We start from the raw sequence: 14,279 nt of genomic DNA, 5'->3' as shown, positions 1-14,279 counted from the left end.
ATAATTTCCTGCATTTGGAGAAGTCGGTGAATTCATGTGAGCATTAGCTCCTAGTATCTCACTGCTCTAAGAAGAGTGATCTGAAAAAGGCTCTCTCACTGTAGAATGGAAGGATACTAATACTGTGATCTCAAGAGCTCATTGACCTGCCATCTCCAACTGGTGTTTCAGGCTGGCTGGGCCATCCTGCGAATGTCAACAGTCATTCACCTGTATCTTTCTAGTGGTAACAATTTCCTCAACTATGGTGAACAGTGACCTGCAGAATGGAAGTGCTTTGGTCAAGGCCTGTTCATTGGTTTTTGTCCATTGAGCAGATGTACACTTCCTGGCCAAATTCCTCCCTACATTTTTACATGTTCACTCAGATAACCTTACTTGCCAAAGCACTGGGTTTTCCAAATCTATCCCATGCGCATCAGGGATCTGCATCCTTTTTGTGATTTCCAGAGGAGCTGCTCTTGTCATTCTTTTTCGAAGAGTGATTTTTCTGGAGCGAATCTGTGTGTTTTTTATGCTGCCTTATGGCAGCTGACCATCAGTGCCTGAAATCCACTAATCCCCACTCTGTAATCATGTCTTGGCGTGCTGTGCAAACACTCAGAAATAATTTTCCAAACCCACTTTGTATGGCACAGAGCACGTATAGCAAGGAGCTGCATGATACAAAATGACTAACAAAATGTTAGGCTATTTATATGTCAGCACTGGTAACAACTGTCTTTAGCTAGGGTTTTTTTCTCCCACCAGCGTCAGGACAAAATGAAGCAAGCAAGGCAGTGTTGAAGAAGGAATGAATGGAATCCTGTTGAAGAAATCTGTAGGGGTTTTTGACATTTGACTTTTCCACCATCATTTTTTAAGGATTCTGCCTTCTATTTACTTGTCAGCAAGTGGATTTAATTCTTAGATACTGCAAGGAGGTTTTCATGTTAAGATATTGATATAACAAATTGCTGATTCCCCCATCACATACACACACACACACACAAATTGATTGTTGAGCTTTCACAGAGAGAAACCTACTTCTTTCCTCCTTGCTATCCCAGCCCCAGAAGACACCTGCTGAGACACAAGCCTGAATATTATACATGACTTCTAGCTAGCAATTTGCAGATCTTCTCAAAAACAAATTTTCCCTATCCCAAATGAAAATTACATTAAGGCTTTAGTGGAATAACCTTGCATAAAATGGACTTGACTATCCACTGTCAAGTGGTGTATTAACATACTGATTGGTTGTTACTCCTGTCACTCTTACTTCCTCAAAATTATGACAGGCCACCCAGCAGGAAGCAAATGATCATTAATACCCTATCCTCCGGGAAACAATAAAATGCCTTTCACTAGCATACAAATAAAATACATAAAGCTTGTCAGACAAGGTGACAGAAGGAGAAAGATGCTTTATTTTAATAGCTTTGAAGAGATTTTTGTCCTGGAGTATGTCATCTTGCCAGAAAACATTTTTAGTCATAGATTTTCTTTTCAATTCTTCCAGCTTTTTTCTCCTAATAGGTTTTTTTAATTTTATAAAAAAATCAGTAAATACTTAGAATTGTTCTTTACTTCCAATATTGGTTTTACAATATGCATTTTTATCTCTTGTGGAAAAGAAAGATGTAAGTTTTACATTTATCCTCATAGATTCAGTGAACAACTAATTGAGCTGTTGGATCAAGTTTTACTTTCTATAAGGGTATCTTTAAAAATACCAGAAAAGCATTCTCTGTGACCATTTTTATCATAATTATTGTTCAGAAGTGCTAAATCATGACAAGGGAGGTTGTAACCTATATATTTAAAAAGTCTCTTGATAGTTTAATTTTTTTCTTGCCTTTAGGGAATCATTTCTGTATCAAACAGTGTCCCGATGACTATTCTGAGAAACAAACTTCTATTGATGAACTTTAATTCAATAATAGTTTGAGGCTATTTTATGGAGACTCATCAGCTGAAAATGACAGGGGTCTGGGGATATGCTGATTGCAACATGACTATGGATGACGAATAGGATTTGACCACAAAGAAGACAGATAGACTTGATAAATTTATATTTGCACTTGTAAGAAGAACAAGGACTTGCCAGTACATCTGTATGCAAGGATCAGTAATGGTAGGGGGACCCATGCCCATGGTCTGCTGTTTACCTAAGAAAAAGAAAGCAAGAAATGTGATTACAAAGACAAACAACAAGAGGGACATAACAGCTGTAAAAGACATACAGAGAAAAATGCAAGTACACGGGCTGCATAAAAAGAGAAGTAGCTTGGCTTTTAAGTAACTAGGTTTACTCAGAAGTCACCCACTGCATTCAGTGGGGTTCATGACTATGTCAATGTGTGTAGGAGTGCAGCCTTAATATAGGCTGCAGCACTTCAGAAAAGATAAAACTATCTTTGTGTTGAAATTATAGAAGATTGTGCATACACACACACAAATACCTATTTACTAGCTCAACTGTTGGCAATGTGAAATTCTAGGATCATGGTCTTGTGAAGGAATAAGATCACTGGTTGCAAGAGACCATAGGATATATCCAGTTCTTTTTTGGGTGAGGAAATATGCCGGAACTCATGAAATTATTTACCTTTCACTCGTAGTCAATCATTGTACACTCACCCACACATGTCAGTTGTGTAACGAAACATAACAGTTGCCGCCCACAGTAAGCATTCAGCACGTGACCACACGACCAATCACAAGCCGAGCAGCACCACAAGCTGAGCAGTGCCATCACAACCAGCGCGGACAAAGTACACATGCATCGGATTCGACACACAAGCAGCCCGCATGCACTGTTTTAATGATTTTGCTGCCAACCTGCTATGCCAAACATCAAATTTTCAAAAGTTACTTTTAAAACTTGGAAAATCTGTTGAAAAAAGGTGCCAGAACTCCATTCCAGTGCATTCTATGCCAAAAAAAGCACTGGATATATCTGTTACTCTGTTTCTGAAGTTCAGAGGTGAACATGGATCCCTCAACATTAAGTACAAATGTGAAACCATATAACAGAAATAGCACTCAGTTTCTCTCTTGCTCATTCTTGTCCAGCATGTGTGTTTACCAATGCAAAATATTCATTGTAAAGGGACTGCACAGAAATATGAACATCATTGGAAAATGCCACCAGTGATGGAAATGGGTGGTGGCCACTTGGACAAACTGCAGCGTATGCATGTATTGACTAGTCCACACACTTATATTCCCCATGCACACAGGAAAGAATGTGCAGAGAAAAGGTGCAACCTGATCACATGGACGAAGACAGTGTTATCTACATATTGCTTCAGGGCACTTCTCTTTCTCCCTGCCCAAACCGTTTATGAGCATACAAAACCAATCACAAGTGAGTTTCTCCAATGTGACTCTTCCAGTCAAATAACAGTCTAACTGCATGAGTATGCCTGACTTCCAAGGGGTTGGATGAGATACATAGCCACTTTCCTTCCAGCTGAAGTCTGCAGCCGTGGGGAAACAATGAAAGGGGATCTCTACAGGTTGCCTCCTGTTAGTTAGATTTGGCCATTGATCAGTTCTAGGGTCAAAACCCAGAAGTAGACGTAAGCTCTTCTCTCATAAATGCATTACTGCCTTTTACTTCAACATTTTATCCCTTGCTTTACTGAACATCTTACAGTAAATACGCTGAGACTTTGCATTCTGCCAAAAATGGTTCCCATATTTTTTTCAACCCTTCTCTACCTTTTCAACCTTTCTATCACCTTAATAGAAAACAAAATGTTTTCAAAAAGAGACTCAGTGGAAAGTAAATTCCACAGAAATTCTCAAGGGCTGGGTTTGGGTTCTTGGTTCTTACTTAGAAGGTGGCCAAGGACTGCACACAAGTGCCCTGTTTTCATTTGTACGATAATCTCCCCAGCAGTCGGTAGTCTCTTCAGCTCCCTGCACTTCAATTAAAGCCCAGAAGAAGACATCATGAGGTAATTGCCCCCATGGGGCTTTTTCAGATCAGGAGCACTGGCAGACTGCAAGGCTACAGAGCATTGACGAGATGTGTAATAGCAAGGAAATGCATGCACAGCACCCTTGGCTGCTTCGCAGTGATTAGGTAAGCTCAGTATCACCACAGCCATCCATTTAAAGCACCCTGAGAATGAGGCAGGCTGCTGGTTGGACCCCTTTGTTCCCCTTGGGGGCTTTTTCTTTCCTTTTTTGTGGAAAGAAGATAGCAAAAGCTGTCAAATATAAAATTCCCTTTAGGACAGCTATGAGCTATCTTTCCAAGGTGTACCTTGGAGTGGCCACCCATGGCTGTCCAGCATTAGTCTGCCTGCCTGCCTGCCTGTGTATTACTCAGTGTTTGCTAAAGTGCTTGTCCCCTATGGAGCAAGTGCTTGGATTTCCAGCTTCAGCTGGGGCAATGTCCAAGTGGGTGTCTGTTGTCTAGGAACTCAGGCTGGACATTGCCCAGAAGAGATTCCAAATCCATTCTCCTGTTGCCACTGACCCAGCACTTACACATTTGGTTTCCCTGAACAGTTGACCAAAAGAGGAAACCAAGTCACAAAGTATATTTTTTCCATTTCCGTTTCTGTTTCCGTTTCCTTTTCCCTGCTGAGATAGGCAGGTTTTTCAGAATTTACACCTGCTTTTCAGTAATAGCGTCATCTTTTTCTGCTTTTCCCAGCCTTCATTCTACCTAAGAAAGCAATTTTTGGGCACTGTCTTAAACATCCAGGGAAAGGCTAAAAGAGCATTGCCAGCCCTTTTTTAAAAGCAAAACCAACTTTGACAGACGGCTGACCACATCAGGGGCATCTTTAAAAAGGAAGAGTGAGTGGAATGTGGATGGGTTTGGACATAGCTTTGAGTATGTTTCAGTCCAAATCTTGATCCCAATAGAAAGGAAGGATGGACGGACGGATGGATGAATGGACCATGAGCTTTGATAGTTAGCAAACTTGGATTCCCTGTAAAAAGAGAAAGGAAAGTGCTTTTAGGTTTACCCCAAGCTTGGAACAAAGTAAAAATTTGTTCCCTCATGAAGAATAAGGCAGGAACCAAAAATACAAGGATCTTGCCAAAAACAGGCTGTAAATCCCTCAAAATCCTCTTTTTGAAAAAGATCACTCCCTTGAGTGTAAATTTATATAACCCCGGTGAATGTTGTGTATTTCTTCACAGTCTCCTATTCACAGGAACAAGATCACATGCAAAGACAAGTTCCATTCTCCTCTTTTCAGCTGGGCCTTTAAGAAAATCTGCAAAATGGTTTTAAAAAAAATAGCTTGAACTGCAATAACACACTAGAAAAATATTGTATGTATCAAGCAACATTATACCCTGTTTTATGAGAAAGAAACAGACTTCTCATGAGAATGTTTGAAATGTCACTTAGGTTCAGCATTGAGTTTGGTGCAGGTGGTTCTACAAAGCATTCATTTGAGGAGATATGTGTTTATACAGTTGTTGCGGGAAAATGGAACCGATTGGCTGGACAACTACTAAAACAAGCAATTCTGCTTTGATCTTCTTGCTTCCTATTCTTTCTGAAGATGGAAAAGTGTTTCCCCCCCCTTATTTATTCCTTTTATTGTGCTTATTTTAATTTCTCAACATGCTTATGCCACCACTTGCCTTCCTCCTTTGTAGCTACAAAGCCATTGTGCTGCTAAAGAGAATAAACTTTTTTCTTTAAATTTGCTGCTACTCTACAGCTGTGTTGGATCAATGGAAATCAGGATGTGTGACACCTGACTCTTCAGAGATTGCATTTCTTCTTAATGACAGCAGAGTGTTTGAAATAACATCATTGGTGATGCATGCATATTTATTTGCCAAACAATTCTCATTTGTTGGAACACTCATTATTTTTACAGTCAAACAACAATATCCCGCCAACCTCTGTGGGTCACCTTGGCTTACAGCAAAGAAGAGAGCCCCTGCCTTTATGTATGGTAATTGTACAAAATAATTATTCCGGTGATGCTGAGATGTATAGCTAAACAAATAGATTTTTACTAGGACTTTGATACTAAATCCATTTCCTCTGAAACAGGCCCCATGATTTCAGATTGGCAGGGTGTATTTGTCTATACTAGTAGTTTTTAAGCTTCCCTGCTTTCGAGAACCAATTCAATATTGATTTGTCTTCTCTGGAATCCCTGCATGATTCTATCTGTTTTTTTGTTCTTGGTGTACAAGCTCTCAGTTCACACAGGTAGCTGGCGAAGTTTATAGGGCTTCACCATTGTACTGTGTGAACTGAGACTGAAAAAAAATCAGCTTCTTTAAATTCTTGTACTTTAGTGGATGGTCAGTACCAATAGAAACAGAAACAGAGTGAGTCAGAAGGGGTCTCCCGGGCCATCTAGTCTGACCTCTGGCACCAGCCGGCTCCGCTCACGACATGCCCACCATGTGGACGTCCATTCGTGGACGTCCTTCCATCAATAGGAAGGTTCTCTTTCAGGGAAACTTGTCCACTGAGACTGAGAAGCCGGGAACTAAGTTTCTCTGGGATATGGCTTGTTTAAAGTGGAGACGTGCTTGAGAACCAGCCCACCTCAGAACAGGGATGGGTGTAGATTGAGGAAGAGTTCCTTGATCCTGTTGGCATATGATAAGCAAAAGAAGTGGGACAATTATGAAGTCCCACCATTTAGCTGTCAAGCAGGAGGAGCTGTCCTGAGAATGGAATCAGGTGCTTTCTGAAAGGGAAAGAAGGATGGGTCATTCCAGGTTGCATTCAGCTGTTTAGGCAGACACTGTTCCCATATCTCAAAGAGATAATTGCTTTACTTTATGCTGATTGTACCTTGGAGAAGCCAAATAAAGAACTGTGCTTCTAAGCTTTTGTCTAAGCCTGCTAGAGAGGGGGAGAGAGTGAGCTGTGCTCATGACAGTAGTTTCAAAGCAGTGGAGGCAACTGGGTCGACAAAATCTAGTCATATGAAGTGCTTCTGGCCAGGGTTTAATGAGCCAGACAAACATGCCTTTCCCCATTCCATCTACATGCCATTTCCCTCTCTTTCCCACTGTTCAATTTCTTCCACCGAACAGTTTGTCAGCATTCCATGGTCACAAAGGATGGTCACTCTCCACTCAAACATTTCGGATGGGAAAGATCACCATCTTTTATGTTCTTTTCTTTAAAAAAAGTTTGTACTACAAACCTTGGAATTTCCCCTATTAAAAGCTCCCAGTTGTGCGTGGATGGTGCTGTTTTGGTTACATAAGAATTAGCAACACAGAACTGATGTCGTCATTAGTGTGTGTGATTGTAACAAACCGCCTCTTCTCAACTCTTCCCAACTTTTCCCATTCTAGATGTAATGATAGCCAGGGTGGTACAGTGGCTGGAATGTTCGTCTGGAGTTCAGGAAACCTGGGTCATAGTGCCTACTCAGCCATGAAGTTCACAGGGTAACTTTGGGCTAGTCACTGCTTCTCAGCATAACCCCCTTTGCGGGGTTATTGTGAAATAGAATGAAAAGAAAGGAGCATAAAAGCTACCTTTTGTTCCTTGCAAAAGGAAGGAAGACTGTAAATGTATCATCATCATCATTGATGTCCCTACCACAACAACAAATATTTTAGCCACCCAACATTTGGAGATGCTGAACTTTTAAATAAAGTAGTAGGCAACTGGTAGTAGCCAGTAGGAGCCAACAGATCTGGAGCAGTACTGTTGGGAGGGGCCTGTAAGGCCATTGAACCTAGCTCACTGCAGGTTTCCACGGTAAACCATCCCTCTCAGATTGTTCTCCAGTTGCATCTTGAATTCCTTTAGTGTGGAAGAGCCCACAACCTCTCTAGGTCATTGTTTCCATTCTCATATTCCTCTAACAGTTAGGAAATTTTTCCTGATATCTACTTAGAATCTGCCTTCCTGTAACTTGAACCTGTTATTCTGCATCCTGCGCTCTGGGATGCTTGAGAAGAGATCCCGTCCTTCCTCTTCTTGATAGGCTGCCAAGTGCTATCATATCTCCTGTCAGTCTTCCCTTCATGAAGCTAAACATGCCCAATTCTTTCAATCTCTCCTCACAGGACTTTATTTCCAGTACCTGGATCATCCTTGTTGCCTTCATCTGAACACTTTCCAGCTTGTCTGCATCTTTCTTAGACTGTGGTGTTCAAAACTGGAAACGGTACTCCAGATGAGCCCTAGTCAGGGCTGAATAAAGTTGAACTAGTATTTCATGTCATTTGGAAGTGATGCATCCATTAATGCATCCTAAATTTGCCCTTTTTACATTATTGACTCACATTCAGCTTATGATCTACAATAATTCCAAGATCCTTCTCACTTGAAATACTGCTGAGCCAAGTAGTTCCTATCTTGTAGCAAGAAGGTTTCCTTCTCCTAGGTCCAGAACTTGCCATTTATCTCTATTCAATTTCATTCTGTTGTTTTCAAGATGTAAATCAAGATGTAAAAATACATAAAGATTACTTATTGAAAACACAACATACCTCAGCCAGCTTTAACCTGTGTATTCCTGTCCAACTGCCCTGATATCCAAGTCAATCTGTTTTTTTTTTTTTTGCTCAATAGTAGCTAAACTTCCACTACTAGTTGTAGTAAACTTGGTCCCAACAAATTGTTGCCATGGATTATTTGTGTGATTCATGCTAAAAAGAACTCTGCTCCCTGGTCATTGAAATGGCTTTCTGACGGAATCAGATTCTAACTCCATCACATTCTTCTCTGCCTAACACCAATGGTGTGCTGGGTTCTCACAGGGACCCAAAGACCAACTGATAGTGTATAGTTCCCCCAAAAGCCACAAGTAAGAACATCACCAGTATCTGATCAGAACAGGGTTAAGTCCACAGTTTCAAAAGGTGAGAAGACATCATTGCACTCTCATCTCATCCATCTGTGGATCACCTATCACAATTTTGTACTGAATAATTATTCTTTCCTGGTGGTTGTAACCAGTACAGTGCAAGCTCTGCCTACTTTCAAAGCCTATGGAGGGTTATTTATTTGTAATGCACCAGTGCAGAGCTGAAGAACATAGATGGAGGAGCAATAAGGAGTCGTAGAGTTTATAAATACCCCATTATGCACAGCTGGTAATACATTTTAGCTCCTTGCCTAAACATTGACCTTACTGTCTGACAGCCCTCTGGGAAAGTGTGGGGAGAAACAAAAGAAGAAGAAACGTTTGAGTCTCCAGATGGCCCAACTACTGGCCCCAGGGATAAAGAAACCAAATGGAGAAGGAGCCTGTGAGATTTATTCCTGTTCTGAACAAGCTGAGCTGTAGGCTGGGATATGCCATTCAGTCAGGTAAAAGTTACAAAACGTGTTCTGATCTCAGTAGGAATGTTCAGCTGGACTGAAAAAGGAATGCAAACTGGGAGATGTGGGGCTGGGAAATATAATACATAACAAGATGGTGAGAAAATCTGCTGGTCCTCCCTTAAGATAATAGCACCATGACAATCTCTATGTTCTGAGCAGCTAACCTTTCAATGGTGAGCATTTTATCAACACACATACCCTTTCTAAAACTATCTTGAAAGGGCATTGTGCTAAATGTGATGCAGGGTGATGTAGAGCAGGGAGGCCTTTTAAAATGGTATCTTGGTAAAATGGTAACAATATTTTATGTTGTTTTAAAAAATCATACATTTTTATAATTTTCATATTTTATGGGAGAGGATATGATAGTATAAATCATAAAATCAAATTATCTTTAAATGGGTTATATGAAGTATATATTATCCAGTATATTTAAACTTACAGATGTGCTTCTTTTAGCTTGATACCTTTAGAAATGAAGTTTGCATGTCAATAGAGAAAACTTAAATAATGGTGAAGAAATGATTCATACATATGCAGCTGAATATCATTGGACTAGACAGTTTTACACACTAATAAAATGGATCTGAAATTGATTCATTAGATGACACCCACATGTATTTTAGAATCTGCACAGAAATCCCATGGCATATTTAAAACAATCTAGATACTGTGTGAAGCCAAATCTGCCCTCAATAGCATGGACCAAACTTAGATAAGATTGTCCCAGAGGCAGTGTTCTTCTCCATCTGTGGAGCTCAGTTGCCTATGAAAGTTAGACTATGCACAATGTGATGTGATTTGTGTGCAGGGCTTTCCACCAAGTGAGGAAGCCTGCAAATTTAGAAGTTTCATGTGCGCATAAGAACATTCTAGAAAGAAAGTCCAGTCATACCCGATGCTCTGGAAAGAAGGTTGGGTTGTGCTTGTCTAGAACCCTAAACTAAATATTATTGAGAACTGTCAAGAGGACAGGATTTTAGTAGGGAAGAATGCAACCTCCTATGAAATATTGGTTCAGCCAAGGGGTGGGACCTAGGAAAGAGCAGGGCTGTGCATAAGAGATTTGAATAAGAAAGAGTGATAGAGCTGAAAAGGCAGGAGCTGCTGATGCCACTTAGACTGCTAAGGCCCTTGCCAAATTGGTGTAGGGTTTAGAAGATGCTGCATTTGGATTTTTGTTTGAATTTATATTTAAAAAGTGCACTTGAACTTTTGCAACTTTACAGGCAACTTCTGTATTAGTGCTGTTGCCGAGGATTTTGGAGCACAAGTTTCCTTGGTGCAAAGAATTTTCTTGTTCTTATAATTACTCATACAGTTGTGAATAAGAAGAGATTCATTTTGTGAAATTGTGTTTGCAGATGTTCATCAATAGACCTCTAAGCAAACAAATAGCCCCATAGAATCTACTGATGTTACAAAATTGCACCCAGTGCCCAAATCCATGAAATCTTCCTCAGCTGGGCTGAGTATCCATAACACAGAAGAATCAGCTTCACATGCAGGATCTTCAAAACCCAACATCAAGTTGGCAAGACCCTTAGTAATCTAAGTGACAACAGCATCTGCTGCCTCTTCAGCTCTCCTGCTCTTTCTGATTCAAATCTCCTACTTACAGCCCCATTCTTTCTTGGTCCCACCGTTTTGGGCTGACCCCATATTTCATAGGGATTACATCTACACAATGTAATCAAATGTGAATGATGGTTAAAACCCCATGTTTCAAACTATTTTGCATTTTCAACTTGAGTTTGATCCAAAACTACAAATAACTTTTAGGAAGCTCTATATATTCATGTTATTCTTCAGTATTTTACTCCATCCATCACAAAGTTTTATTTTATCTAATTCTTCTGCTGGCATATCATGGAAGTGATTAGTTGTATGCAAGAGGAATAAATTTATCTGATTGAAGAGACTGACATTTCTCCATCTCTCATAAAATAAACTGAAACCTATGTAAATGAGGCATGCAATTTATAATGAATTGGCCTGAAGAATATGATGATCTATCTGTTCATGAGCATTTCATTAACTTTATGTACTATATAAGAAAGTGCTGCACCATATCTTCTATTAAAGTGTGTGTTTCCAGATTTGGGGGGAATATAACAATTATACTGTACATCTCACAATGTTTTTGACTCCAAAAAACAACAACAAGGAGCCTGCTGCTTCCCTTCACTGCTTTCTAAATTAACAGAAAGGCTGTGGTTCAATTTAGTTTATTTTAGTTAGTTTCTGCCGTGCACCAAACACACTGAAATGTTTAAAGATTCACATGTATTTCTGATGCACCCCTCCAAAAACAAAGTCCAGATGGTTTTATTTAAGGTTCCACATAGAGTGAACAAATCTAGGGAAAATATAGATTTTAAAACACACATGTACAACCCACTGGCACCCATGAACTCAAATGAAAGAACTGCAAAGACTTGAAACAATACTTGACCCTGTAGATGCTGCTACTACGACAGTAGAGGTTGAATGAGTGAGAGCAGCCCACAGTAGGCTCGGAATAATTCTAGGGTTAAGGCTTTGTTCTGCTTTGTACTCAGTGCTTATTAACAAAGAAGTGGATGGAAATTGAAAAGATAAAGAGTATATATTGTGAGGCACTGTGAAGCATTATATAGGAGATGTCATTTCTGAAGCTATAATCACTATTTGTTTGACTACCCTGTGGTTCATTTTGTATACTCCTATGCATTAAAGAAGCAAAAGGAGACACCCTGACACATGTACTGCGTGCAAAGTTATATTTGTAGAAGATACTTAATTGAGAGAGGGAAGAAAATATGTGAATAAAAAAGAGGGATTTATTTTAAAGTCAGACTACAAACAGGTGTTTTGTGTACTCAGTCAGTGTTGCCATTTGCATTTTAATAGTGGTATGAAAGAATACACTGATCAGTGTGGCTAATTACTTTATCGATTACAGATTTTTTAAATGATTTTTAAAAGTTGTTTGTGGTGGTGTAAAGGGAAACAATCTGTGTGCAGATTTTGAGTCTCATTCCAGATCCACATGTATACTTAATGTGAGCAGAGGGCCTGTTCTTCTCCAACTGCCCGTGTGATTTCGATTGAGAGATTGGGTCTGTGTTCACAAAAGAAAATGATTGTGCATGAAGACTTTTTGCTCTACCAAAATGTGACTGCCCCTTGTTGATGCTGGAGCTCCATGGGCACCCAGAGCTTACGTGCCTGCAAGAAATCACTAGATGAACCCAGTGCTACAATCCAGAAAATGTGTGCATGTTCAGTAGGGAGATTTTCCAAATAGCAACAAGAATATAATATTGCAGCTCAAGGTACTTTGTATGTGAATGGTATTTCAGGAGCACATATGATGCCATGATGCAGATTGTGGGTACCTGTCTAGGAAACATGTTGCATTTTTCTGAAAGGGATTGCTAGTGTAAGATCTTCATTGATAGTTTCTAGTATTCATTTGGTGGCTGCCCAAAGCATGGCTTCTCTGCAGTGGTACCATGTTCATTCAATTTCCTTGCAATGCATCCCAGCTAGGTCACTTGGGAGCCACTCTGTACTCTTAAATTCTCACAGAAGAATGAGAACCAATACAATTGGAAAGAAATATACAAATACTGTAATAAAATCAATATACACAATGGTTTATTGATAACCATTGTGGATAAGTTGTGGATTTTTAATCTTTACATCCACTGGATTGAGTTAGCTATGCTCAAATCAAGGCCCCTGAAATAAATGGAAGTTTGTCATGAGTAAATTAATTTCCATCTCAGTGGGTTTATCTGAAGCATAACTAGGAATGGATCCAATGCACTGATGTAATAATTTATTGAAGATCAGCCACCTCAAAAACTGATTCTAGGAAGGTGAGTTTTTAGACTGTGAGGCTTTGTATGATTGTCAAAATTGCCAATGTTGGAAAAATCCATCTGTGAGAGTCAGCATGGTATAGTAGTTAAAAAGTTAAAAAGGATTGTGGAGGTTCAAATATGTCCTGGGCCATGGAAATCACTAGCAATCTTATGTCTCATGCCATAGCTTATTTAATATACCTCAGAGGTTATTGAGAGAATAAACGCATGGAGGAAGCATGTAAGCCTTGAGCTGCTTGGAGATAGAATGGGATGTAAATTAATAATTGTCTCATCTGTTGTGGATCCTTCTTCTATGCCTCCAGCCTGAGTCCTTGGACACTACTATTATATACAAAGGATTTAGTGTTCACCACTGGAGAAGACAATCATGCTAGGAAAAGTTGATGGAGAAGAAGGACAGGAAGACCAAATATGACATGATCGACTCCATGGAGGAAGCCACAGCCTTGAATTTAAAAGTGTGGAGCAGAGCTATCATGGACATTCTGAAGGACATTCATTCATAGGGTAGCCATAAGTGGGAGATGATTTGACAGCACACAGCAAAAACGAAGTGCTTTAGATAACTTTTAAAAGCACTTTAGAGAAATCAGTGGATAAGTCCGTCAATGTTGGTAATGATAGCTATATGGGAACCTCAGGTTCAGAAGCAGTATGTCACTGCATAATGAAATGCAACTGCAGAGGGGGCTGTAGCTCTCCTGCTCTGATGTGAGCTCCCCAAACGCATCTGGTTAGCAACACCTCTTTATGACGCAGGATAAATCAGACACACACGTGAAACTAAAGCTTTCTCTTGATTTCAGGTTCACTAAAGCATAAAAATGGGTGGCAGTAAAGGAAATCTGCATCAGTGACAATGACAAAGCTGATGCACCTAACCCATAAAGGGGGAAATGGTTAGAAAGCAAGAAAAGGCAGTCCCCGAATAGGTGGAATAGAAGCAAAGTGGTGGAGGACTAAAAGCAAAAGTGTTTCTGGTAGGAATTATTTGTTCATAGGAGATCAAGCAAGCAAGCAAGGTTGGTTTAAATATGGCCATGAATTGATTAAAAAACTTAAAAGAAGTGCATTTAAAATTGTATTCCTGTCTTTCACACATGCACGCCAACAGCAGGAGA

This window comes from Varanus komodoensis, unplaced genomic scaffold, assembly GCF_004798865.1.
Source record: "Varanus komodoensis strain SLA01 unplaced genomic scaffold, ASM479886v1 scaffold25, whole genome shotgun sequence".
Taxonomy (NCBI): domain Eukaryota; kingdom Metazoa; phylum Chordata; class Lepidosauria; order Squamata; family Varanidae; genus Varanus; species Varanus komodoensis.
The sequence above is the reverse complement of the archived record's forward strand: the minus strand, read 5'-3'. Positions refer to the sequence as shown.